This window comes from Lepisosteus platostomus, unplaced genomic scaffold, assembly GCF_059453375.1.
Source record: "Lepisosteus platostomus isolate fLepPlt1 unplaced genomic scaffold, fLepPlt1.hap1 Scaffold_42_H1, whole genome shotgun sequence".
NCBI classification, from domain to species: domain Eukaryota; kingdom Metazoa; phylum Chordata; class Actinopteri; order Semionotiformes; family Lepisosteidae; genus Lepisosteus; species Lepisosteus platostomus.
This window is the reverse complement of record NW_028291665.1, coordinates 314,636-339,945: the sequence shown is the minus strand read 5'-3', so window position 1 is coordinate 339,945 and position 25,310 is coordinate 314,636. Positions and strand designations below refer to the sequence as shown.

The following is a 25,310-nucleotide window of genomic DNA, read 5'->3' as shown; positions in this document are numbered from 1 at the left end:
CGGCGAGCTCGCTGTAGTCGTGGCCGAGTAGTTAAGGCGATGGATTTGAAATCCATTGGGGACTCCCCGCTCAGGTTCGAATCCTGCCGACTACGGCGTCTGCCGCACGTCACCTTGTGCCTGTGCGGCAAAGGCGAAGTGCCGCTTCTCCTTTCCTGGTACTATAAAAATGCTACATCGCTTGGTCCTGCTTCCATGGAAAGCAGTTCTTCAGGTAATTCTACTCTCTTACCAAAGCTGTTAGGTTCCTTTCCGTGGTGAGATGGGTTGTCATGCAACGCTGCCACATAGTGCCGACAGACAAGTGTGTTGCGGGAGAAGAGAAAAGTGTTTGAAGATTTAAGAGTGTCTTAGGTGGAGCCAAAATCAAGTGTCACAAATGCAAGTGGGAAGATTTCCAATGTTTAATATGGTCAAAATAAGCGGAAGTTACCAGCTGGTCCGGCACAGTCTGCCATGCTTTTGTCATATACTGTAAAGTGGTGTGGAACTGGGTGTCGAACTGGAGCCTCACCATTTGCATATGTGAGGCTCCAGTTATACATCGAGTGTCACATTAAATGACAAAAATGAAGAGAGTTAAAGCACCTGGAGAGGTTTTCTTACAACTTTTGAGCTGACACAGTTTTGGAAAATGTTTCCTTCACGGTGCACTGAACAACATAGGCAGCCAAGAGTCTCCAAAACAAAACAGAATGGACAGATAGGAGAAAATTCCCACTCGTCCTGAAGTTCCCAAAATCCAGCACTGAGCGTAAACAAAGTGTCTAAGTAGCGTGGGAATGCTAACCCTAACCCTAGCTGGAGTTTGAGCAATCCGGCACTGAGCGTAAGAAGATGAGTCAAAGTAACGTCTAATCGGATTAGTTTCCTTAGAGCTGGTTCAGAGTTTGCTCAAGAGTTTACCTTTCACAGATGCGCAAAGAAGAATGTTGGGGGTGCACGCTTCAAGGCGCCTTACAGCTGTAGGGAGTGATTCGAGACGATTCGTGGCGTGTGCTCGTTCCCATATACCGTACGACCCGGGGTGCAGTGCTAGGATGACGTACAATACCGCTTGGGCACGTAACGGGGTTATATGCAAGTGCAGGACGTGAGGGTTTTCGTTTGTTCGTTTTGTTTTGCTCTGCTTTGCTTTGTTTTGCTTTCCATCGCGTTGGTAAGAGCGTAAATAAAAAGGCGATTCCTGTGTCTACCACTAATGTAAGAGCTATTTCAAGTGCGACGTGGTGCGGCTTTTCAAATGCTTGTGGGCATTTCTCTGTTGTTGATTCTTTTTTTGTGTGTAACAAAGTGGCATTTTCATGTCCGGACGGGGAGACTTTATCATTCCGACATGAAGCCACCCTTAAGTCCTCTGAGGCGTGTCTGTCTGCAAGGCTTGTATTTTGGAAATGTTTTTTTGAAACGGAGAACGACTTTGAAATAGGCTTCCGCCGGCGCCTCGCGATCCAGGTAAGATTGTAGCAAGAACGCAGCGGCAGTGGGGCTTGCTGTAGTCGTGGCTGAGTGGTTAAGGCAATGGACTAGAAATCCATTGGGGTCTCCCCGCAGAGGTTCCAATCCTGCCGACTACGTTGTCCGCTTTCAGTCGGTGTGTTTCGGCACAAGCAAAGAAGCGCGCCTCTTTGCTGTTCCTGGTGGTTTTAAAACGCCCAATCGCTTGTACCCGCTGCCTTAGAAATAAGTTCTTCAGCGTCCGCAAATGGCATTTTGCAGCTGGAAGCAGATGTCGACGCGTTTTGCACAGAGCACCAAAAAAGCGTCTTTTTTAAAGGCCCAGGCACTGAGCATTGGTGGTTCAGTGGTAGAATTCTCGCCTGCCACGCGGGAGGCTCGGGTTCGATTCCCGGCCAATGCAATGGCTTTTGCAGCGAGCGGCTCCATCACTTGCATCCCCTTGCAACTCGCAACTGAAAACCCACTGAAGCTAAGCAGGTGTGAGCCAGGTCAGTACCTGGATGAGGATGAGCTACAGGGAAAAACAAAGCTTCCAGCTGGAAGCGGTGTTAATGGTGCCGGCGGGGGGGCGCTCACCCTGAGGTCTGTGCGGGTCCCAATGCCCCAGTATAGTGACGGAGATGCTGTGTTGTAAAAGGGCGCTGTCTTTTGGATGAGATGTAAAACCGAGGTCACAGCGCTCTGTGGTCATTCAAAATGACCACCAAAACCTTTGACAAAAGCTCTTGGTAATTGATGGTCTTCAATAATGCTTCTCCTTTAGGTACATTTTAAATCAGCTGAAAAATGCTGTGAAATGGGGGGGCACTTCAGGCCAGTGTAGGATTTGGGTTACAAGAACCATGAAACTGCACGAGAAAGCCCGTACACTGATTACACGGCTTTCTATTCAAAGGAGGACAAAAGAAATTCCCTGAGTTTGATTTTTTGCAGCACAGAGAGGAGCACTGTCGTGAGGCTGGTTAGCTCAGTTGGTTAGAGCGTGGTGCTAATAACGCCAAGGTCGCGGGTTTGAGCCCTGTACGGGCTAGGTCCAGGTCCCTGTTTGTGAAACAGGCAAATGACTGTCTCAAGGGCCCATTCCTCATTCTCAAGACACATGTATGCAGTATGTACACTGTGCATTGAGCAATAGGGACTGAATACACCACAGGTAAGGTTAGAAGTCATTCTGAGGTGCCACATGTGAGGGATACAGCTAGGCATCCGAAATGTAGGGTTTGAGACCCTTCAGGAGTACTGCATCCTTTGAGACAGACCCGTGCATGTTAAACAAATGATCATTTCTTTCGGCATTAGGGACTAAATATACTAAACATATGATGCTAAAATGTTATTTTCACATATATTAATGTAATAAATGATTGCTTATGCTTTAGAAACAAATCTAATTAAAATAAAAGCTTAAGTTTTGTATTTATCTTGTACCATAGAACATGATTTTCTTTGTATTTCAAGCCCACAAAGTGTCCAAATGACGCACTACATGATATAAGGAAGATTATCACATGCATATCGGTATTATCTTTCTTATGAAAATGCATTCCTTTCATTACCTTTTACTTTTTAAAATGAACTCAAATTGAGTATAATGTAATAATTTAAGTAGAATAGATTCTAATAATATAATGATCCAGTGTTTTGCACTACTTCACTGCTTCACTGCTCTATGCCATCTGGAAATAAATCCTCAGACTGCTTACTGCCCTGGGCATGTACCAATAAATTAAAGGAGCACATCTGTTTATCACTGCGTTGAAGCAGGAGACACACAGTCTCTGCAAACACATCCTAGATACAGTGTTCCAGCACCTTTGACCTCATCCAGAACATATCATTTCTTGAAAGGGATTGCTGTCCGAATGCACATCTGAATCCCAAGCAGAATCTCTAGTAAAATACGATCATTTGTGAAACAGGCAAATGACTGTCTCAGGGGCCCATTCCTCATTGTCAGACACATGTATGGAATGCTTTCACCGTGCATTGAGCAATAGGGATTAAAAACACCGCAGGTAAGGTTAGATGTCATGTTCTATGATCATTTCTTTCAGCATTAGGGACTAAATATACTAAACGTATGATGCTAAAATGTTATTTTCACATATATTAATGTAATAAATGATTGCTTATGCTTTATAAACAAATCTAATTAAAATAAAAGCTTAAGTTTTGTATTTATCTTGTACCATAGTACATGATTTGCTTTGTATTTCAAGCCCACAAAGTGTCCAAATGTTCTATGATCATTTCTTTCAGCATTAGGGACTAAATATACCAAACGTATGATGCTAAAATCCTGAAAAAAGGATGTGCTCCATCTCGTCAGTAGATTGGATTCCAAAACTGATTTGGGTCAATATACATTACCTTTGAAATTAAAGTACAGTCTACTGTAGGGAACCATCAACTTAGAAAGCATTGGCCTTCCCTGGGGGTCAGGTAGGTGCAAAAGATAAACCTTTATCCTATCTTTATCTTAAGATAAGTGGCCAAGCAGTATTTTTCCAAGTTTCACCAAGCACATCATGTTGCCATAGTAGACAAAGTTCTATAAAATGTTAAATAACTTTTAAAAAAAGCATCTTGGTCTTACAGTACTGTACAAGGTGAATTAAACTGTCCCTGGTAATAAAAAGTAATTAGAAGCATCTCAGAAACTTTATCTCTAGAAACATTAGCTGTTTTATATCATGTAATTTAGTGTGATGTTGTCAGAATTCAAGGACATTATCACACACAGAAATTGGTTCAGTTAAATCTAAAAAACACAGCTAAACATGGGTTTAAATGTAACAGAAGTCTTACCTCTTGTCAAAAGATTTAATTCAAGAAGCGATGTAATAAATGATTGCTTATGCTTTATAAAGAAATCTAATTAAAATAAAAGCTTAAGTTTTGTATTTATCTTGTACCATAGAACATGATTTTCTTTGTATTTGAAGCCCACAAAGTGTCCAAATGATGCACTACATGATATAAGGAAGATTATCACATGCATATCGGTATTATCTTTCTTATGAAAATGCATTCCTTTCATTACCTTTTACTTTTTAAAATGAACTCAAATTGTGTATAATGTAATAATTTAAGTAGAATAGATTCAGGTAGGAAATATAGAGTCATGATGTATATGGCTGACATCATTTCACATGGGTGAATTTTAAGCTAAGAAATAAAAACATTTACAATGAAGATACCATTGCTTAATTTTAAATGCCTTTAAAAAATAAATGCCTCCTGAGAATAATTTGCCACTCCCAGATCCTTGGTAAGGTACTGTTTGAATCCAATCAGGAGAGGAGCATCCAGGGAGTGCTTTCTATAGAGTCCAGCTTGGGCCACTCTCTTCCGGCCTGCTGATACTTTTTAACTACTCAGGGCCTGTAAGGATATAAAACACCGGTTTAAACATTTTATACCTATAAGACAAATTAGAATTTTAGTAAAAAATAGATACATCTGAAAAATAAAAAAGTCTTACTGCTGATAGAGTTCTTCAGAGCTCACATCTTCCCCTTCCTTATCCGCTTCTGTTTCAGTTTCTAGAGCAGCCTCTGGCATCTAATCCTCCTGGACAGCGGCCTCTTGCTCAGGGCCGCTGGAATGCAGGTAGATTCTTTTCAACATGCTTTTACATAATATGTTGTAACAATGATTTCAAAAAGAAACTACAGAAGCCTTACAGATTAAAAATATCTCACCTTGCCAATGTGTCTTCAGGCTTCCCATGTACAAAAAGGCCCAAGGACTCTAGCAGTCTTACAACCACTATCCTGTTTGCCTCACCAGACACGATCTCTATTCTGTGGTAATCCACGATGACCCCCTTCTTCAGGTGATTCATCATGTCCTCCCTCGCCTGTTGAGAGGCCATCCTGATCTTTTCTGCCGTGGCGTGCTTCATACACGCCCTCTTCAAGTGAGCAGGAAGCTGATCAAGAGTATTCAGGTACATCTTGCACACCAGGGGAATCCGCGCGGGTTTCCTTTGAAAATAAATAATACCATCTGTGTATAGAAACAAGCTAAGACTGATTTCTTAAATTATCCTTAATTTTCTCTCTCATAGTTTGAGCATAATGATTTTATTGCATTTATATAAGAATTGCTCATTGCTCCTAAATAAATAATGGTTTCATAAAAAAATGAACACTTACTTGGGCTCAGTCACAGACTTTCCAATAGAAGCCATTGTGGAGTTCAGCAACTGCAGGTCCTAGAAGTGGGGAAGGAATTTTAAAAGAGAAATTGAATTACAATACAGAAGGAATGGCTGAGGGTTCACTGAAATATATAAATATACAAATTCCAAAGACTGAGTCCATATAGAAACAACTACCTTTCATTTTCAGTATAAGAAAAAAAAACATTATCTTCCAAAGCATCATAAAATTGTCCCTTCTTCCAGACTCTACTTCTCTCTTGTAGTAGTATAGCAGACCTTTCCAGGTGAGCAGATCACAGAGTCTGAAATGAGCTTCCTCCATCAAGCAAAGTACCTGAACATGACTCTGTCTTCATAAAAGCGCCCCTGTAATAAAGAAATTAAATCCGAAATCAAGAGGGCAGTTGCCTACTGAAATACAAGAAGTCATCAATTTTAACCTAGCAACACATTAAAGGCTGCATCTATACAAATACGATTCTAGAAATGCTCACCAGATTACGTTTTAAGAAGGAACTGCGCCTCAGGTTCCGCCGAGATCTTAACTCGGATGGCAGGATTCAGAGTCCGGAGTGCGGACTGATGGCGCACGGAGGGTCCATATACTGTGGATCCCTCAGTGATCTTCCGCGTATTCAAACCGCCAGCGTGTGACTCCCCTGTCCCCGTGACCTCATTGCTCTGCTCTCTCCTCTGTGCAGCTGAGCCCGACTCACGGTAAAATGGAAAAAAATATGCCCTCGACGTGAGATTTATTCTGGAGCGAGCCAGTGTTGCGCATAGCTGCCTTCAAAGCAGTTAACCCAGGTTCGATTCCCGACCAACGCAGTTGCGAATGTTTTCAAATGCTGTCATGAGCCTTGGATTGTGACTAGCAAAGCGAAGCCTTTTGAAAGAGCTAAAGCACTGCAAAACGGAATTGAAGGAGAATCTTACAGGGGATTCTGAGCAGCGTCTGCATACATGCAGTCAGATAAAGGTGCTGAAAGCTTGAGCTACTCTCAATGTCATGCTGCCCTTCCCCGGAGTAAATCTGTTACATTGAAAGAATGCTTCTGGCAGGTTCAAAAAGGGACCCTTGTTAATTGGAGAAATCAATGATTTCGAATGAATTCTGTATGCGTTAAAAGACAGCTATACACAGAAAACATGCAGGACACTGCTCACGATGTTTCCCGAGCCGAAACACAGTGCGTTTTTCCAAGCCATTTGACAAAGCCCACCCACTGAAAACTGCAGCAGATCGTGTAAAGACGTTCAACTTTGTAACTACTGCACGCACAGGAAGCAGAATAAATTCCTCTTTTCAAACTGTCAAAGGTTTGCTTTGCGAACGCTGCAGGACATCGCACAATCTCTTTTGAATGGGGACAAACGATTTCTTATGGGGCGCAGTAAGTACAGACGTTTAAAATGCTCCACTCATGCCGACGATGCAGCATGAAGAAGCGCAACCTAACGTTTGACAGACAAAAGCCAGGCGCCGCTATGAGCAATATGAAATCATACTGACAGCACACGGCGTTTCGCGCTGACACAAAAGTAATCTCGACAGACGCTGTTCTCTGCATAAAGCTGAAAGAGCTAAAGAGCGTTCCTGTTGACACGTAACAAGCTCGTTTCTTTCTACCATGATATCACCGTGACCAAATCTGTCTTTAAACACCTTGCTCAGTCTCTGACAAGACTGTCAAAAATTGCTTTCGCCGATTGTATTGCAAACCGGCGGAAGCGGGGTATTGGGAAAAGTTTTCAACTAGCAATAATCGAGCCTCGGCTAAACCTCACAGGCTACGATACTGCCACTGCGCAAAGCTGACGGTTGCCAGGCAACCGCGGGGATCCTATGGAAATCGTTATCGATCGTCTCATGGCATGTCGTTGCTATAACGCTTCATATTTGTCGTCTTCTTCTTCTTCTAGCTTGAGGTTTTGAAGAATTTCATGACAGACAAGGGCTCCGTTGGGAACAAAGGGCGTTGTGAGAAAACCGTTGCTTATTTTCAGCAGCAGAAATACAACCCTTTAAATACAAGATGACAGAACAATGACGAAGGGCATGCCGGGAGGAACTCATGCACTACAGAGGAAAGGGGGCGGGCACGTACAGTTCACATTCAAGCCACAAGTACTCTTCTTGGATGTTGCACAAACAAATCCTAACGTCTTGAAAGCATTGCAGCATGTTTGTGTCCCATTTCCCGTGGCTGCGGGACGACTGACACGAACGGACAAACACAATCTGTGGCGTTTAGCGTGACATAGTCTTGCAGGCATCGTGCTGTCTCACTGCAATATTATACCGCTGGAGGAAACAGTCCATCTGGCCATGAAACTCATTTGAACGTCTAGCTACAGCAACTAACAATATCATGATTTATTCAGGATGTGTGGAATCAGCACGTCCCGGAGACAGCTTCCGAAATCGTGAGCATTCTCTGGTGGTAGGGGCGTTCAAGATGGCGCTCAGGTGGGAGGTAAAGTTTAGTGGTTGGGGAGTTTTTTTGAGTTTTTCATGACCTGAATGTTAATTTTTGCTTTTTTTGACTACAGAAAAATAAGGACTTAACACTAGTTGTTTAAACTTCAGTTTTAATTGAAAGAAAAAAAAACGATTTTTTTTTAGGTTTAAAAAGTCCGATATGAGTAACACTGGGAAAAGAAAAGAGAGTGCTGGGTCTTCGAAGGAGAACTCTAAGATACCTCAATCGTATATGTATAGCACTACAAAAAAATCGATGGCAACTAAAGGGAAAAGTGAAGCAGCTGCAGGGGCAGCAACAGGGCGGAGGCGCCGCGCGCCCGGCCGACGTGTTGGACCGGTGCGCTTTACGTGCTGAAATAAACACGCGACAGCCCCGAAATGTTTCCAGAGTGCTGTGCACTGAAGACTTGGCTGGTGCTCCTCTGTGCAGATTGTTGGTGCTCCTCCAGTGTGGGACGAGCCAACACAAGGGAGCGCATTCGCCAACATCCAGGCACGCAATGCGATTTGGAAAGCAGCTCCTTTCCAAAGAGTTGCACACGAACGATCCTTCAGTCCCGCTCGGGGGGCACGGAACCCCCGCCACACACAGCTTCAAGTAGCGAGTCAGGCGCTGGGGCTTTCGCTTACGGCCACACCACCCTGAAAACGCCCAATCTCATCTGATCTCGGAAGCTAAGCAGCGTCGGGCCTGGTTAGTACTTGGATGGGAGACTGCCTGGGAATACCAGGTGCTGTAAGCTTTTGCTCTCCCGGCCAGCAGGGGTCGCCGTTGGTGCCGTAGGCTTTGGGAGGAAAACCTGCAGGATGGAAAGGTGATCTATAGCCTCATCTCTAGAGATGTTTTGTTGCTGTGGCATGTGTGTGACCCATATTCAAAAAAAAAACCCGTCTGTAAAACGAATATCGAAGCTGCCTCTAAATCTGCAAATGAAGATGAGTCGATAAACCACTCGTTTTTCGTATAACTAGACATATATTCATTTGTTACCGATTTCATTCATTGAGCACGGATACAATAGAGGTACAGCCATTCACTGTTTGACATGTCTGCACTGGTACAGAACCGAGCAATCAGAAAACGGGTGAAACTGTCTTTAGACTCAGCATACAGTACCGAGGCCCCCCATGACCAAATAAAGGCTAACCTCGATAATCAGCCTAAAGAACGCAGACTACAGCAAAACGACTGACTTTGAAAAGGGAATGAACGTCCGGAAGGAGTAGTGGAACTAGCTTGAGATGCTTCTCCGGACCCCTAACTAAAAGCCAGCGAGAACCAGCAGCGGCGTCCACTCCTGTCGAACCGGGATCCTTCCACAGCCACGCAGCTCGTGGTGTCTTAACCCTCCCGTATCTGATTTTGGACCAAGCACATCAGGGGAGAGCGCGAACGCAGTCCCCCACTACCAGAAATTATGCAGTCGAGATTCCCACATTTTGGGAATTTGCAGGGGTCAGCACAGCCGGAGTGCAATGGCCGAGCCTCGCCCTGGGTGAACCTCCTTCTTGATCAAGGTATCTCCCCTGCCAGGTAAGTATGAGTTAAACAGGCCCCTGCAAGCGGCCCGCACCCACAGCACAAATCGCGCAGCCTAGGCCACCTCCTCGCCCCGCACGCCACCGCCTCCTGCTGGGCCCACTCTTTCACACACTCACACGCCACACTAACACTCAAAAGTGTGGGCAAAACGAGAAAACGAGCGCGCCGTTTCCTACACATCTGCAGTCGCCGTTGCGCATTCGCAGCATGTCCCGGGATGCAATTCGGCCTCATTTGCATAACTCCAGACCGGCAGATCGCCACGCAAGCTCGCGACGTGCGCCTGCCACACACCGAACAAACCTTTTCAGCAATTTCCAAAAAACGGGCCTGCTCGCCTGCCCACAAGGCTCCGTCTCTTACCTGCTCTCCAGAGCCTGCTGCCTTCTGTGCTTTTCTCTCGGCACCGCTGCAGTGCACACAACTCCTGCAGCGGGAGGGGGGGAGAAAGTTCCCGCGCTCCGCCGCAGGGAAGGCTCGCTCCGTGCGCACACGTCCTTTCGATGCCAGTCCAACAAGTGCTCCGCATTAGCTGCGTCGGGGCTCCGGCGTGTCGCACCTCACCTCACCTCGCACTGCCCCCTCCTTGAATGTCTGCCGCTGGGCATGCCCCACTCTCCTCCGCCTTATCTTATCGCGTGTGAGCACCGACAATGGCCACAATGCCGGGGAATGGCACCTGTAAAGTGTTAATTGGGGCACAGGAACAGCCCGTCTCGTCTCGGGGGGGCCGGCTTCAGAGACAATACAGCAAACACAGCGGGGCGGGGGAAGAAGACGACACCACACATGCGGGTACATTCAGCTCCGGCGGGAACGAGACATTTGTCGGTCTTTTCAAGTGCCGAGAGCCGAGCAATCCTTCACTTGTATCGTTTCTCCCCGGTGACTAGATCTGGCCCTGCGACTCTCGACTGGGCTCACCCCCGGGGCAGCCCAGCAGGTGTGAGCCTGGCCGGCACCCGGATGGGAGATTCCACCCCGGAAAAGCTCCGGTTGCTGCTGCTCCTGCAAGAGGTGTGACTGGGACCAGTAGGGAGCGCTCACCCTGCGGGCTGTGTGGCTCTCTTACGCCCCAGCCTACTGATGGAGGTCAAACCGAGGTCCCGACCCTCCTTGGCCATTAGGAAACCCCAGGGCGTCTCTCAAAAAGAGACGCCGGGGGTGTCCCTCTGGTGTTAGTGCTCCCCTTTACCCATCAGTCGGGGTCTCCTCCTAATCCCCGTCTCACCTGTAACAATCAATGACGAGGCCCCCCTGTCCGTGAGATTTAGTACTCGCGCAAGAGACCGGGGGCAGAGCGCGAACGCGGTCCCCCGCCCCCCACAAAGTGCGCGCTCCGGGTTCCCTCTCGGGGCCCTGCAACACAGCGGAAGGGCAGCGAGAAGGAGCCTCTTGCTCTGACGCCGCAAGGCCACAAGAGGGCGGAGGCGCCGCGCGCCCGGCCGACGTGTTGGACCGGTGCGCTTTACGTGCTGAAATAAACACGCGAAAGCCCCGAAATGTTTCCAGAGTGCTGTGCACTGGAGGTTTTTGTCTGGTGAAGACTTGCCTGGTGCTCCTCCGTGCAGATTGTTTGTCCTCCTCCAGTGCGGGACGAGCCAACACAAGGGAGCGCATTCGCCAACATCCAGGCACGCAATGCGATTTGGAAAGCAGCTCCTTTCCAAAGAGTTGCACACGAACGATCCTTCAGTCCCGCTCGGGGGGCACGGAACCCCCGCCACACACAGCTTCAAGTAGCGAGTCAGGCGCTGGGGCTTTCGCTTACGGCCACACCACCCTGAACACGCCCAATCTCGTCTGATCTCGGAAGCTAAGCAGCGTCGGGCCTGGTTAGTACTTGGATGGGAGACTGCCTGGGAATACCAGGTGCTGTAAGCTTTTGCTCTCCCGGCCAGCAGGGGTCGCCGTTGGTGCCGTAGGCTTTGGGAGGAAAACCTGCAGGATGGAAAGGTGATCTATAGCCTCATCTCTAGAGATGTTTTGTTGCTGTGGCATGTGTGTGACCCATATTCAAAAAAAAAACCCGTCTGTAAAACGAATATCGAAGCTGCCTCTAAATCTGCAAATGAAGATGAGTCGATAAACCACTCGTTTTTCGTATAACTAGACATATATTCATTTGTTACCGATTTCATTCATTGAGCACGGATACAATAGAGGTACAGCCATTCACTGTTTGACATGTCTGCACTGGTACAGAACCGAGCAATCAGAAAATGGGTGAAACTGTCTTTAGACTCAGCATACAGTAACCACTCGGCCACCTCGTCTAGGAAACTGGGCTGTCCTGACATGGGTTGGCGCACTCCAGTTGATCTTTTTCTTTTTTTCCCCTCATACTCGAGGGTCATTTTCCTGTTCCACATGCGATTTCAACATTTTCCTTGGGAGATGTCAAGCCAGCAAGCCACTGCTGTGGTTCAGTGGCCAGTGTGGAGTTCAGGGGCCCTGTTGTACACAGAAAGCACATTGAGCTCCTTGGACATGAAAAGTTCCAGATAAAAGCCATTTGTCATCCTTTCTCTTGGTGTCGATGTTGCTATTGTATGTAAAGGTGGCAACTTGCTCAGCGAGCAGGCGGAGCACACACCGAATGCAGATGTGTCTGAGTGGTGTGTCCAAGTGGCTGCAAAAGGACAGCACTCCCGGGGCGCCGTGGCTTAGTTGGTTAAAGCGCCTGTCTAGTAAACAAAAAATCCTGGGTCCGAATCCCAGCGGTGCCTTTTTTTGTTCTGTGTTCTCGAACAGAACTGGTCATTATGGACAACCGCATACGTCTAGACTTAATTAAATGCAAGTATTCATTTCCTGTCTTGAACGACTTGTTTTTCTTAAAATGGATGCAACTTGCAAAACATGAAATACAAACCTCGCTAATCAGCGCTCGCGGCTGGCAAAAAAAAAAGAAGTCAGCAATGTTTTTTTCTTTAACCTTAAGCCTGCTAATGGAGAAGAACCTAGTCGCCACATCACATACATCCGTTTCAACGATAAGAAGGTAACAACTATCCTCACTCCAGAGTAAATCTCACGTTGAGGGCATATTTTTTTCCACTTTACCATGAGTCGGGCTCAGCTGCACAGAGGCGAGAGCAGAGCAATGAGGTCAGGGGGATAGGGGAGTCACACGCTGGCGGTTTGAACACGCGGAAGATCACTGAGGGATCCACAGTATGTGGACCCTCCGTGCGCCATCATTCCACACTCCAGACTCTGAATCCTGCCATCCGAGTTAAGATCTCGGCGGAACCTGAGGCGCAGTTCTTTCTTAAAACGTAATCTGGTGAGCATTTCTAGAATCGTACTTGTATAGATGCAGCCTTTAATGTGTTGCTAGGTTAAAATTTATGACTTCTTGTATTTCAGTAGGCAACTGCCCTCTTGATTTCGGATTGAATTTCTTTATTACAGGGGCGCTTTTATGATGACAGAGTCATGTTCAGGTACTTTGCTTGATGGAGGAAGCTCATTTCGGACTCTGTGATCTGCTCACCTGGAAAGGTCTGCTGTACTACTACAAGAGAGAAGTAGAGTCTGGAGGAAGGGACAATTTTATGATGCTTTGGAAGGTAATGTTTTTTTTTTCTTTGAAATCGAAATGAATCAGAATATCAGTGCAAAAGACAAACTCTTGGTTTGGTTTAAAGAGATATGGTTTTAAAACAGACAAAATGTAGAAAACAGGTGTTTCTCACTTTTGGAAAAGAATGGACCGGGGGTAATATTTTACTAGTTGCAGTGCTAAGCTCACTGGGTTACAGTCCTGCAGTGTCACACCAGGGCCAGTGGTGCAATGGATAATGTGTCTGACTATGGATTAGGAGTTTGGAGGTTTGACTCCTGCCTGGCGCTGGTTGTTTTTAAACACATCAGCCTACTCCCTAAGTAGCCTGTGCTACTTACTGCATTGTAATCGTACCCAGTAAGAGATTTCCTTCATGTAAATGAACTGCACCTGACAGCTTTAGAAAAACACCTGGGCTCAGTACGGTGCTGAGAGCTCAAGTTGTACCAATAAACTTGACAGTAAAAGGTTGTAATTAGTCAAGAAATAAAGTCGAACAACAGCTGCGGGTTTGATTCTGAACGTATCAGATTGCAGCACCTTTTACTTCAATTGACAAATGATAGAGATTCGAAGAGAGATCCTTCAGACCAGCAAGCGAACCCACGGCTATTTCGGTTTTCTATCTAGGCAACGTTGGTGTCTGCAATAGCATACATGAAAGCGTGATGCAATTTCTGTGGCTACATTTGTTGCACGTCATGCACAGTAAGAGTGTTTCTAACACCAAATAAAAAGTAAACAATTAGCGATCACGCCTTCTCCTCAGTTAACCCACTGAAACCCTTGCTGTTAACAGTTCTTTAATGCGTGCTTTACGAGCACCTACATATTGTGTCGGTTCTTTCAGTTTTATTCATTAGGTTTTCAAAGGCATAAGTAGAACACCAGAGGTGCGAACGCAAGATGTGTGGTTATCTGAAGAACTCATTTCCATGGCAGCGGGGCCAAGCGATTTAGCGTTTTTATAGTACCAGGAAAGGAGAAACAGCACTTCGCCTTTGCCGCGCAGGCACAAGGAGACGTGCGGCAGACGCCGTAGTCGGCAGGATTCGAACCTGCGCAGGGAGTCCCCAATGGATTTCGAGTCCATCACCTTAACCACTCGGCCACGACTACAGCGAGTTTGCCCTCGCCGCATTCCTCCTTTAATCTAACACGGAGTGCGACGTGGCTGCGGAAACCTTTTCAAAGTCGCTCTCCGTTAAAAAAAATAAATACCTTTGACAAAATACGTGCCGGCAGATAGACACGCCTCAGAGGGTTTAAGGCTGGCTTCACGTTCAAATGATAAAGTCTCCCCGTCCGGATGTCAAAATGCAGCTTTGGCAGACAGAACAAACAGCAACAAACCACAAATGTGGATAAGGATTTTACAAGCTGCACCACACTGCACTTTCAAAAGCATTTACATTCCTGTTAGACGCAGGAATTGCCTTTGATTTGCGTGCTTACAAACGCCATGGAAAACGAAACAAAACAAAAGCCCTCAGCTCCTGCACTTGATTATAATGCCGTTACGTGTCGAAGCAGGAATTTACGTCATCCTACCACTGCAACACGGGGAATAGAGGGAAATGAGCACACGCTACGAATCGTCTCAATCATTCCTGTTAGACGCAGGAATTGCCTTTGATTTGCGCGCTTACGAACGCCATGGAAAACGAAACAAAACTAAAGCCCTCAGCTCCTGCACTTGATTATAATGCCATTACGTGTCGAAGCAGTAATTTACGTCATCCTACCACTGCAACACGGGGAATAGAGGGAAATGAGCACACGCTACGAATCGTCTCAATCACTCCCTAGAGTCCTAAGGCGCATTGAAGGGTGCACCCCCATCATTAATCGTTGCGCCTCTGTGAAAGGAAAGCTCTTGAGCAGTCTTTGAAACAGCTCGGATGAAACACTTGATTGCTTCCATGTGCATCTGGAGCCCATTTCTTATTTTCACTTCACGCCCATTAAAGCATTTCTAAAACAGGAGATTCGCGCTTGGGAATGCGCCCTGCCTTACAAATAAAACAGGTCTACGGGTCTGAAACCCGCTCCACGGAAAACAGTTCTGTTGCGCTTTTGATCAAAGGGAGATTCGCTGTTCTTACTTTTTGATGACATAACACCCAAAGGGGCTTCTTTGGAGCTGGATTTCAACCAGCATCCTTGGCGGTATCCTTTACAGTCCTCTGTTCGGTCTACAAGGGACAGAAGGGGGCAGCTTTCCTCACACATACAGTGCAATGTACTGTAGTGTTCCCGTTCATTGAATTTGCAGTTCTGCATCAGACCTCTAACCCGTTTCCTTAGCTTGGATTTAAGCCACGAAGCAGGCTTCTACTGTATAAACGTCTAGAGGAATGACAAACTGTGATTCTGAGAGACTGTCAAAAATCGCTTTCTCCGTTTGCGTTGCAAGTAAGTGAAAACGCGGTCTCAACCCAGAGCCAACGTTAGCCTACTATACCATGTTCAGCCACCGCTAGAAAATGTACGGCTCTAGTACCGGAGCGACGAGGATGGGATTCGAACCCACGCATGCAGAGCACAATGGATTAGCAGTCCATCGCCTTAACCACTCGGCCACCTCGTCGAGGAAACTGGGCTGTCCGGACATGGGTTGGCACGCTCCGGACATGGGTTGGCACGCTCCAGATGATCTTTTTCTTTTTTTTCCCTCGTACTCGAGGGTCATTTTCCTGTTCCACATGCGATTTCAACATTTTTCTTGGGAGATGTCAAGCCAGCAAGCCACTGCTGTGGTTCAGTGGCCAGTGTGGAGTTCAGTGGCCCTGTTTATTATGCCTAATAAACAGGAGATCCTGCGTGATCCTAGATGATTGCAAGCCGTACAGCCTCCGCCATGCTTCCCAGGTGGGATGAGGTTTTGGAGTTGGTATGCAGTGTTTTGTTATCTCCAAACATAACGCTGTGCACATTTACCAACAAGTTCAGCTTTTGTCACGTCTGTCCACAGAACATTGTTCCAGGAGTTGCTCTGGAACATCCACGTGGTCTTTAGCAAACTTGAAAGGGGCAGTGGGGGCAGACACTTCCCGCCCCCCAAAGAAAAGAGCGCCAATCAGACAGGCGGAGACCAAGGACTCGCAGAGCAGACAACCACAATCGCCATAACAAGAGCGATTGTGAGCGGTTTTGTTTTCTCTCTTTGACCAGCCCAGCTGCGCCCCACCCGAAAGCAGGGAAGCAGAAAAATTGCATGGAACTCATTCATGCTCCTCTCCACGGAAATCTTTAGTAAAAGGCAAAAGATTTGTATGAAATGAATAGAAACCAGAGTGCGTGGCTGCACAGCTTCAGGAGCCCAGGCCACCTTCAAGGCCTCTGCCCTGCCGGTCGTGGTTGGCAATGCACCTGGCCTTACAAACGAGCCAGTGGGGTCCGTTCAGCTCCGGGCTCATCGCCTGCGGCTCTCGGCTTGCGGGCGTGCCCAATCCGTGCGATAACTCGGAAAACACCCGGCCACACTGTGCCGGAAACGACGCACTCTGGGAAGCCGCTTTGCAAAGCGAGGTCCCAAGATCCCCTGCGGCCGGACACTTCCCGCCCCCCAAAGAAGAGAGCGGCAATCAGACGGGCAGAGACCGAGGACTCGCAGAGCAGACAACCACAATCGCCATAACAAGAGTGATTGTGAGCGGTTTTGTTTTCTCTCTTTGACCAGCCCAGCTGCAACCACCCGAAGGCAGGGAAGCACAAAAATTGCACGGAACTCATTCATGCTCCTCTCTACGGAAATCTTTAGCAAAAGGCGAAAGATTTGTACGAAATGAAGAGAAACCAGAGTGCGTGGCTGCACAGCTGCAGGAGCCCAGGCTGCTTTCAAGGCCTCTGCCCTGCCGATCGTGGTTGGCAATGCACCTGGCCTTACAAACGAGCCAGTGGGGCCCGTTCAGCTCCGGGCTCATCGCTTGCGGCTCTTGGCTTGCGGGCGTGCCCAATCCGTGCAATAACTCGGAAAACACCCTGCCATACTATGCCGGAAACGATGCACTCTGCTACAATATGATTGCTACATATCTGCATTTGTTGGTTTTTAAGGAGTAAGAGTGCAGGGAGTTTAAACCTGCGATCCAGTGTGTTGAAGTATTTCACAACACTACCCCTAGCACATCTGGAAATAAATCCTCATAATGATTATTGCCCTGGGCATGTACCATAAAATCAGTGAGCATATATATATATATATAACTGTGTTGAAGCTAGAGACACAGAATAACTGCAAACACATCCTAAATACAGTGTTCCTGCACCTTTGACCTCATCCAGAATGTATCCTTTTTTGAAAGGGATTGCTGTCAGAATGCACAACTGAATCCCAAACAGAATCTCTAGTCAAATATGATCATTTGTGAAACAGGCAAATGAGTCTCTCAGGTGCCCATTGCTCATTTTCCGACACATTTATGCAATACTTTCACCATGCATTGAGCAATAGGGATTAAAGACACCACAGGTAAAGTTTTCGCGTTGAGCAATAGGGATTAAAGATACCAGAGGTAAGGTTTAAAAGTGATTCTGAGGTGTAACACATCAGCTAGGCATCTGAAATGCGGGGTTTGAGAGCCCTTCAGGGAACACCGTACCTTAAAGGTACCAGAAGTCCACTAGTATAAGCATTAAGTCACTGTCACCCCTGTTACAATGTGATTGCTACATATCTTCATTTCTTTGGTTTTTAAGGAGTAAGAGTGCAGGGGGTCTAAATCTGCGATCCAGTGTGTTGAAGTATTTCACAACACTACCTGTAGCCCGTCTGGAAATAAATCCTCATTCTGATTGTTGCCCTGGGCATGTACCAATAAATCACTGAGCATATATATATATAGCACTGTGTTGAAGCTAGAGACCTGTATGTATAATATGATGCTAAAATGTTATTTTCACATATATTAATGTAATAAATGATTGCTTATGCTTTATAAACAAATCTAATTAAAATAAAAGCTTACGTTTTGTATTTATCTTGTACCATAGAACATGATTTTCTTTGTATTTCAAGCCCACAAAGTGTCCAAATGACGCACTACATAATATAAGGAAGATTATCACATGCATATCGGTATTATCTTTCTTATGAAAATGCATTCCTTTCATTACCTTTTACTTTTTAAAATGAACTCAAATTGTGTATAATGTAATAATTTAAGTAGAATAGATTCTAATAATATAAAGATCCAGTGTATTGCACTGGCCTGGTCAGCCTGGCCTGGTGGATGGTGCACATAGCACTTTCAGTGCTGGAGGTGTTAATGGCGGAGGTGTTGGAGAGTGATAGCTGTGTGGGATGGGTGGGTGAGTAGCTGTCGTGGGTTGTAGCTTTTCCTTTGCAGCTTGTCCTATACCTTCCTCCTGTAGGCGTCCTTGCTCTCTCTCAACTTCTGTTTTAGCTCCCATCATGTAATGATGAACATGATTTACATGATAAAAGGAAGATTATCACATGCATATCGGTATTATCTTCCTCATGAATATGCATTCCTTTCATTACCTTTTAATTTTTAAAATGAACTCAAGTTGTGTTTAATGTAATAATTTAAGTAGAATAGATTCTAATAATATAATGATCCAGTGTGTTGCACTACTTCACTGCTTCACTGCTCTATGCCGTCTGGAAATAAATCCTCAGACTACTTACTGCCCTGGGCATGTACCAATAAATTACAGGAGCACATCTATATATCACTGCGTTGAAGCAGGAGACACAATCACTGCAAACATCCTAAATACAGTGTTCCAGCACCTTTGACCTCATCCAGAACGTATAATTTCTCTCAGGGGCCCATTCCTCATTCTCAAGACACATGTATGCAGTACGTACACTATGCATTGAGCAATAGGGATTAAAGACACCACAGGTAAGGTTAGAAGACATTCTGACTATATTCTAAAATATTGGACTCATATTCTTATGATGGCAGACATGATGCTGTGTTTAAAACCGGGGTAAATGGACATTATATGACTGTCAATTCTGTTTTGTTTTGTAGACTCTTGGCTGCCTATGTGGTACAGTGCAGCGTGAAAAAAACATTTTCCAAAACTGTGTCAGCTCAAAAGTTGTAAGAAAACCTTTCCAGCTGCTTTAACTCTCTTCATTTTTGTCATTTAATTGTCTGTCGGCACTATGTGGTAGGGTTGCATGACAACCCATCTCACCACGGAAAGGAACCTAACAGCTTTTGTAAGAGAGGAGAAAGGGACCTGGCCTGTACGGATATCGAACCCACAACCTTGGCGTTATTAGCACCACGCTCTAACCAACTGAGCTAACCAGCCTCACGACAGCAATCCTCTCTGTGCTGCAAAAAATCGAACTCAGGGAATTTCTTTTGCCCTCCTTTGAATAGAAAGCCGTGTAATTCAGTGTACGGGCTTTCTCGTGCAGTTTCATGGTTCTTGTAACCCAAATCCTACACTGGCGTGAAGTGACCCCCCATTTCACAGCATTTTTCAGCTGATTTAAAATGTACCTAAAGGAGAAGCATTATTGAAGACCATCAATTACCAAGAGCATTTGTCAAAGGTTTTGGTGGTCATTTTTAATGACCACAGAGCGCTGTGACCTCGGTTTTACATCTCATCCAAGAGACAGCGCCCTTTTACAACACAGCGTCTCCGTCACTATGCTGGGGCATTGGGACCCGCACAGACCTCAGGGTGAGCGCCCCCCCGCCGGAACCATTAACACCGCTTCCAGCTGGAAACTTTGTTTTTCCCTGTAGCTCACCCTCATCCAGGTACTGACCTGGCTAACAAATGCTTAGCTTCAGTGGGTTTTCAGTTGCGAGTTGCAAGGGGATGCAAGTGATGGAGCCGCTCGCTGCAAAAGCCACTGTTTTGGCTGGGAATCAAACCAGAGCCTCCCACGTGGGAAGCGAGAATTCTACCACTGAACCATCAATGCTCAGTACCCAGGCCTTCAAAAAAGACGCTTTTTTGGTGCTCTGTTAAAAAAGCGTCGACATTACCTCTTTCAAAAGGCTTCACTTTCCTAGTCAGATTCCAAGGCTCATTGAACCCGGGCTGTTTCCTCCAGCGGTATAGTATTGCAGTTAGACAGCACGATGCCTGCAAGACTATGTCACGCTCTGACGAGACTGTCAAAAATTGCTTTCACCGATTGTATTGCAAACCGGCGGAAGCGGGGTATTGGGAAAAGTTTTCAACTAGCAATAATCGCGCCTCGGCTAAACCTCACAGGCTACGATACTGCCAATGCGCAAAGCTGATGGTTGCCAGGCAACCGCGGGGATCCTATGGAAATCGTTATCAATCGTCTCATGGCATGTTGTTGCTGTAACGCTTCATATTTGTCGTCTTCTTCTTCTAGCTTGAGGTTTTGAAGAATTTCATGACAGACAAGGGCTCCGTCGGGAACAAAGGGCGTTGTGAGAAAACCGTTGCTTATTTTCAGCAGCAGAAATACAACCCTTTAAATACAAGATGACAGAACAATGACGAAGGGCGTGCCGGGAGGAACTCATGCACTACAGAGGAAAGGGGGCGGGCACGTACAGTTCACATTCAAGCCACAAGTACTCTTCTCGGATGTTGCACAAACAAATCCTAACGTCTTGAAAGCATTGCAGCATGTTTGTGTCCCACTTCCCGTGGCTGCAGGAGGACTGACACGAACGGACAAACACAATCTGTGGCGTTTAGCGTGACATAGTCTTGCAGGCATCGTGCTGTCTCACTGCAATACTATACCGCTGGAGGAAACAGCCCGGGTTCGATGAGCCTTGGAATGTGACTAGGAAAGTGAAGCCTTTTGAAAGAGGTAAAGCACTGCACAACGGAATTGAGGGAGAATCTTCCAGGGGATTCTGAGCGGTGTCTGCATACACGCAGTCCGATATGGGTGCTGAAAGCTTGAGCTACTCTTAATGTCATGCTGCCTTTCCCCGGAGTAAATCTGTTACATTGAAAGAATGCTTCTCGCAGGTTCAAAAAGGGACCCTTGAATGTGGACATAAAAAAACAAGAGTTCGCTGGCATTATATGCTAGAAGACACAGACCGGCGCCAGACCGGTAAAATGCCAGATGAACTAGGGATTGGACAGTTTCCAAGTGCTTGTACAATCGATGGAAATGTTCAAATAAATGTGCAAAAGAAATAAACAAAATAATCATTTATTTCTTTATCATATTGGCTAGCTAATGTCTTTGCTAGTTAGTGGCTGTGTTTCTGCGTTGGGTAGCAACGGGTGACTGTTCTCAGGCGGAAGATGTAAACAGCTTAATGTTCGTGTTAAATAATTCATTCTATACAGCAATCGCATATTTGGGTACCGTTTCATAAAACTTTCATGCTTAAAATGTTTAGGGAGAAATAGAAGACTGGTGTGTATTTTTTCTTTAAACTACCAAGACAAGCCATACACAGTACAGTTTATGTACATACAGTAATGTTTATGTTCCTAAATTAATATTGTTTATGACCTTCAGATGCGTTATGCTCCTCTTCTTTTTATGCTCAGCTACTAAAATTTCCCTTTAGTGGTAAAATCCATATAAATATTCAAAACTAAGCGGATTAAAATGTGCACAGTAAAGACATTAAATGATTAAATCTTTTCACTACCAACCAATGCACCACGAGTGCCCCTGTCGGTCATTTTGGCCAGCCAAGCACTTACCGCGGTGTCCTCCGGTGCCCTGCAGTGGCTTGTGGGTAGGTTACTGTACCGTGGGTTTTTATCGCGCATTTTGAATGGCTGCATCTGTATGATGTTATATGATGGTTTTTTTTTTTTTCAAATTTTAAATGATCATTTTTCATGGAGCTTTGAAGGGGATAAATTCAGCCTCTTTAGCCAGGCCAGAGCTCCAGGAGCCTGTGTAGGATTCTAGCTTTCTCCCCTTGCAGGCATCGGGCACAGAGGACCTCATGGTTTTCCTAAAAATCTTTTTTTTTTGTATTCCTTGTTGTTCCAAACTTAATTCTAAACACTTTTAATTAGAAATTATATTACAAATAGTGCAAAAAATGACTAATTTCACAAAAAATAATGTAATATAAAACAGATGTTTTTAACTTTATTGTAGTGTTTTAGAAACTAATATGTCTTGAAAAATGGTTATTTTTCACTCCTAGGAATGAAAGCTGTTGTTATATGATGTTTATTTTCAAATTTTGAAAAATCAAAGGATTCTATCTTTCTCCCCTTGCAGGCATCGGACACAGAGAACCTCATGGTTTTCCTAAAAATCATTTTTTATGTTCCCTGGTGTTTCAAACTTAGTTTTAATCAATTTTAATTTGTTATTATGTTAAAAACAGGGTAATAAGTTTCTTATTGGACTATAAATAATGTCATATTGTCTGCTATAAAACTGATGTTTTCAACTCCATTGTAGAGATTCTAGAATCAACCAATAGAGAATTGAAATAAAAAAGGGCATAAGAAGACATTACCAACAACGACCACAAGATGGAGATATTGTCCAAAGAGGCAAGAGGGCAAAGCCGCGAAAAGGTAAAATCATTTCTTGAAAGAGATTGCTGTCAGAATGCACATCCGTATCCCAAACAGAATCTCTATTAAAATATGATCATTTGTGAAACAGGCAAATGAGTGTCTGCTACAATATGATTGCTACATATCTGCATTTGTTGGTTTTTAAGTAGTAAGAGTGGAGGGGGTTTAAACCTGCGATCCAGTGTGTTGAAGTATTTCACAACACTACCCCTAGCACATCTGGAAATAAATCCTCATAATGATTATTGCCCTGGGCATGTACCAAAAAATCAGTGAGCATGCATATATATATCACTGTGTTGAAGCTAGAGACACAGAATAACTGCAAACACATCCTAAATACAGTGTAGTTCAGGTGGGTAGCTGCGTCAGCATGCGTAGGCTGCAAAGGAACAAGTAATAGGTTTATTCCATGCTGAAAAAAAGAAGAAAGAGAACACAACGTTTCGGCCATGGAGCCTTCTTCAGGTGTGAGAGAGACAGGGCAGTAGGCAGAGGTAAAGTAGCGGGAGAACAAAGGTTGGGAGGGTGGAGGAGTGAGAGACGGGAGCAGGGGACAGAAAGAGAGGCCAATCAAGAGGTGTGAAGTCAGAATGGGTGCAGAGAGGTGTGAAATGAAACTTCCAATGAATGGAGAAAATTTAAAAGAACAGTAGTCTGTCATTAAGGGAAGGGAGAATGTGTGATCCTAGCTGCAGAATAATTTTAGTTTCGGTGGTCTTTCTGATGTATGAGTTCCGAAAACCATTTTTGAGAACACAGACGGAGAGATTAGAGTGGTCGGGGCCGTCAGAGGTGAAATGAGAAACAATGGGCTTGGAGAGATCTTTAATCTTCACAGCCCTGACGTGTTCTCTGAAGTGGTCTCCGAGTCTCCTTCCTGTTTCTCCAATGTAGATGGCTGGACATTTACTGCAAGAGATACAGTAAATGAGGTTGCTGGAAGTACAAGATGCTGTCTGGGTGATCCGGAATTGTCCTGAGGGGCCTTGAATGAGTGTGGTGGTGGCTGTGTACTTGCAGGTGATACAACGAGCTCTGTTGCAAGGGAAAGTGCCTGGTGTGGATGGTTGTTGAGGGCGGTCAAGGGAGCTGTGAACAAGGAGGTTACGCAGATTAGGTGGTCGGTGATATGAGATGATAGGGCGATCAGAAAAGAGGGCCCCAATGGAGGGATCATCCTGTAGGATGGAAAAGTTGTGGTTAATGGTCCTGGGGATAGGAAGTGTGTTAGGGTGGTAAGGAAGCACCAAAGGAATGCGGTTGTTACGGCGGGAGTTCCTGATCGGGTTGATGGTCCAGGGGGTGTTTTTGGCTCGGGCAAGGGCCCTGTCAATCACACTGCTGGGGTATCCTCTGTTGATGAAAATTGAGTACATTTCGAGGGCTTGGTTCTCGAAGTCGATGTCATCGCTGCATAGTCGTCGTAACCTAAGGAACTGTGAAAAAGGAAGAGAGTTTTTAGTATGGTTGGGGTGAAATGAGCTGTACAGGAGGTAGCTGTGTGAATCCGTGGGTTTGTAATAAACTGAAGTGGACAGTCGGGGGTAGTTGATAGACAAGTGGATGTCTAGAAACGGAAGAGTGGTGGAAGATATGTTAACCGTATATTTGAGGGACGGGTGGAAGTTGGTGAAATGGTGCAGGAAGAACTCAAGCTGATCGCTGGAGCATGTGGCGGCACCGACGCAGTCATCAATATATCACTTGTAGAGGTCAGGGACATAGCCAGTGTAGGAAGCGAAGAAGCGTTCTTCTACCCAGCTGACAAAAATGTTGGCATAGCTGGGTCCCATTCTGGTGCCCATGGCCACTCCACTGACCTGTTGGTAAAAAAGATTATTGAAAGAGAATGCGTTCAGTGTGAGGACCAATTCTGCAAGGCGTACCAGGGTGTGGGTGGGTGGATCAAGCACTGTGCGTTTGTCCAGCGTGTGCTTGAGGGCTGTAAGGCCGTCATTATGGGGAATGACGGTGTACAGAGATGTGATGTCCATGGTAAAAATGTGGCATTCGGTACCCTGAAATTGGAAATCATTGAAAAGTTGGAGCGCGTGGTTGGTGTCTTTGATGTATGAGGGAAGATCTTCAACCAGCGGTCTCATGAGGCTGTCGAGAAAGGCTGAGATGTAAGTAGTTGGACAGTTACATGTTGATACGATGGGGCGTCCAGGGGTGTCAGGTTTGTGGATTTTGGGGAGGAGGTAAAATTGAGATACCTGTGGATGTTCCATGATGAGCCGGTTCGCCTCCTGGGGGAGCTCGTTACTGCTGATAAGAAGGGAAATGGTGGATACCACTTCCTTTTGGTAGTCAGTGGTAGGGTCCTGTTGGAGAGGGAGGTAGGCAGAAGTGTCAGTTAGTTGTCTAGAGGCTTCAAAGATATATAGATCCTTACCCACACCACAACAGCACCTCCTTTGTCCGCTGGTTTGATGACGATATCATCCCTGTTGCGGAGAGACTGGAGCACCTGATTTTCTCCTTGGGTGAGGTTAGACCTATGTTTACTGGGTATAGAGAGTGCCTTGGGAGCTTGATTAGTGCATTGGTTGATGAAATAATCAACTGGTGGAAA

At 45.6% G+C, this 25,310-nt stretch overlaps 10 non-coding genes and 1 pseudogene across 10 annotated transcripts; 4 read left to right on the top strand and 7 right to left on the bottom strand.

Annotated features, from left to right (window-relative positions):
* Positions 1–13: 13 nt before the first annotated feature.
* trnas-uga (transfer RNA serine (anticodon UGA)) lies at positions 14–95 on the top strand. The gene has a single exon. It is a non-coding gene; the product is annotated as a tRNA-Ser (tRNA).
* A 1,695-nt stretch (positions 96–1,790) lies between these two features.
* trnag-gcc (transfer RNA glycine (anticodon GCC)) lies at positions 1,791–1,861 on the top strand. The gene has a single exon. It is a non-coding gene; the product is annotated as a tRNA-Gly (tRNA).
* A 5,443-nt stretch (positions 1,862–7,304) lies between these two features.
* On the bottom strand, positions 7,305–7,446 carry LOC148633826 (U4 spliceosomal RNA). The gene has a single exon (XR_015933831.1). It is a non-coding gene; the product is annotated as a U4 spliceosomal RNA (small nuclear RNA).
* A 1,292-nt stretch (positions 7,447–8,738) lies between these two features.
* LOC148633825 (5S ribosomal RNA) lies at positions 8,739–8,857 on the top strand. Its single transcript, XR_015933765.1, has one exon. It is a non-coding gene; the product is annotated as a 5S ribosomal RNA (ribosomal RNA).
* A 635-nt stretch (positions 8,858–9,492) lies between these two features.
* On the bottom strand, positions 9,493–9,656 carry LOC148633824 (U1 spliceosomal RNA). The gene has a single exon (XR_015933859.1). It is a non-coding gene; the product is annotated as a U1 spliceosomal RNA (small nuclear RNA).
* Positions 9,657–11,422: 1,766 nt separating this feature from the next.
* LOC148633823 (5S ribosomal RNA) lies at positions 11,423–11,541 on the top strand (annotated as a pseudogene).
* A 2,724-nt stretch (positions 11,542–14,265) lies between these two features.
* On the bottom strand, positions 14,266–14,347 carry trnas-cga (transfer RNA serine (anticodon CGA)). The gene has a single exon. It is a non-coding gene; the product is annotated as a tRNA-Ser (tRNA).
* A 1,389-nt stretch (positions 14,348–15,736) lies between these two features.
* Positions 15,737–15,818, bottom strand: trnas-gcu (transfer RNA serine (anticodon GCU)). Its single transcript has one exon. It is a non-coding gene; the product is annotated as a tRNA-Ser (tRNA).
* A 596-nt stretch (positions 15,819–16,414) lies between these two features.
* On the bottom strand, positions 16,415–16,528 carry LOC148633820 (U5 spliceosomal RNA). The gene has a single exon (XR_015933804.1). It is a non-coding gene; the product is annotated as a U5 spliceosomal RNA (small nuclear RNA).
* Positions 16,529–16,920: 392 nt separating this feature from the next.
* Positions 16,921–17,035, bottom strand: LOC148633819 (U5 spliceosomal RNA). Its single transcript, XR_015933812.1, has one exon. It is a non-coding gene; the product is annotated as a U5 spliceosomal RNA (small nuclear RNA).
* A 3,299-nt stretch (positions 17,036–20,334) lies between these two features.
* Positions 20,335–20,476, bottom strand: LOC148633818 (U4 spliceosomal RNA). Its single transcript, XR_015933837.1, has one exon. It is a non-coding gene; the product is annotated as a U4 spliceosomal RNA (small nuclear RNA).
* Between the last annotated feature and the right edge of the window lie 4,834 nt (positions 20,477–25,310).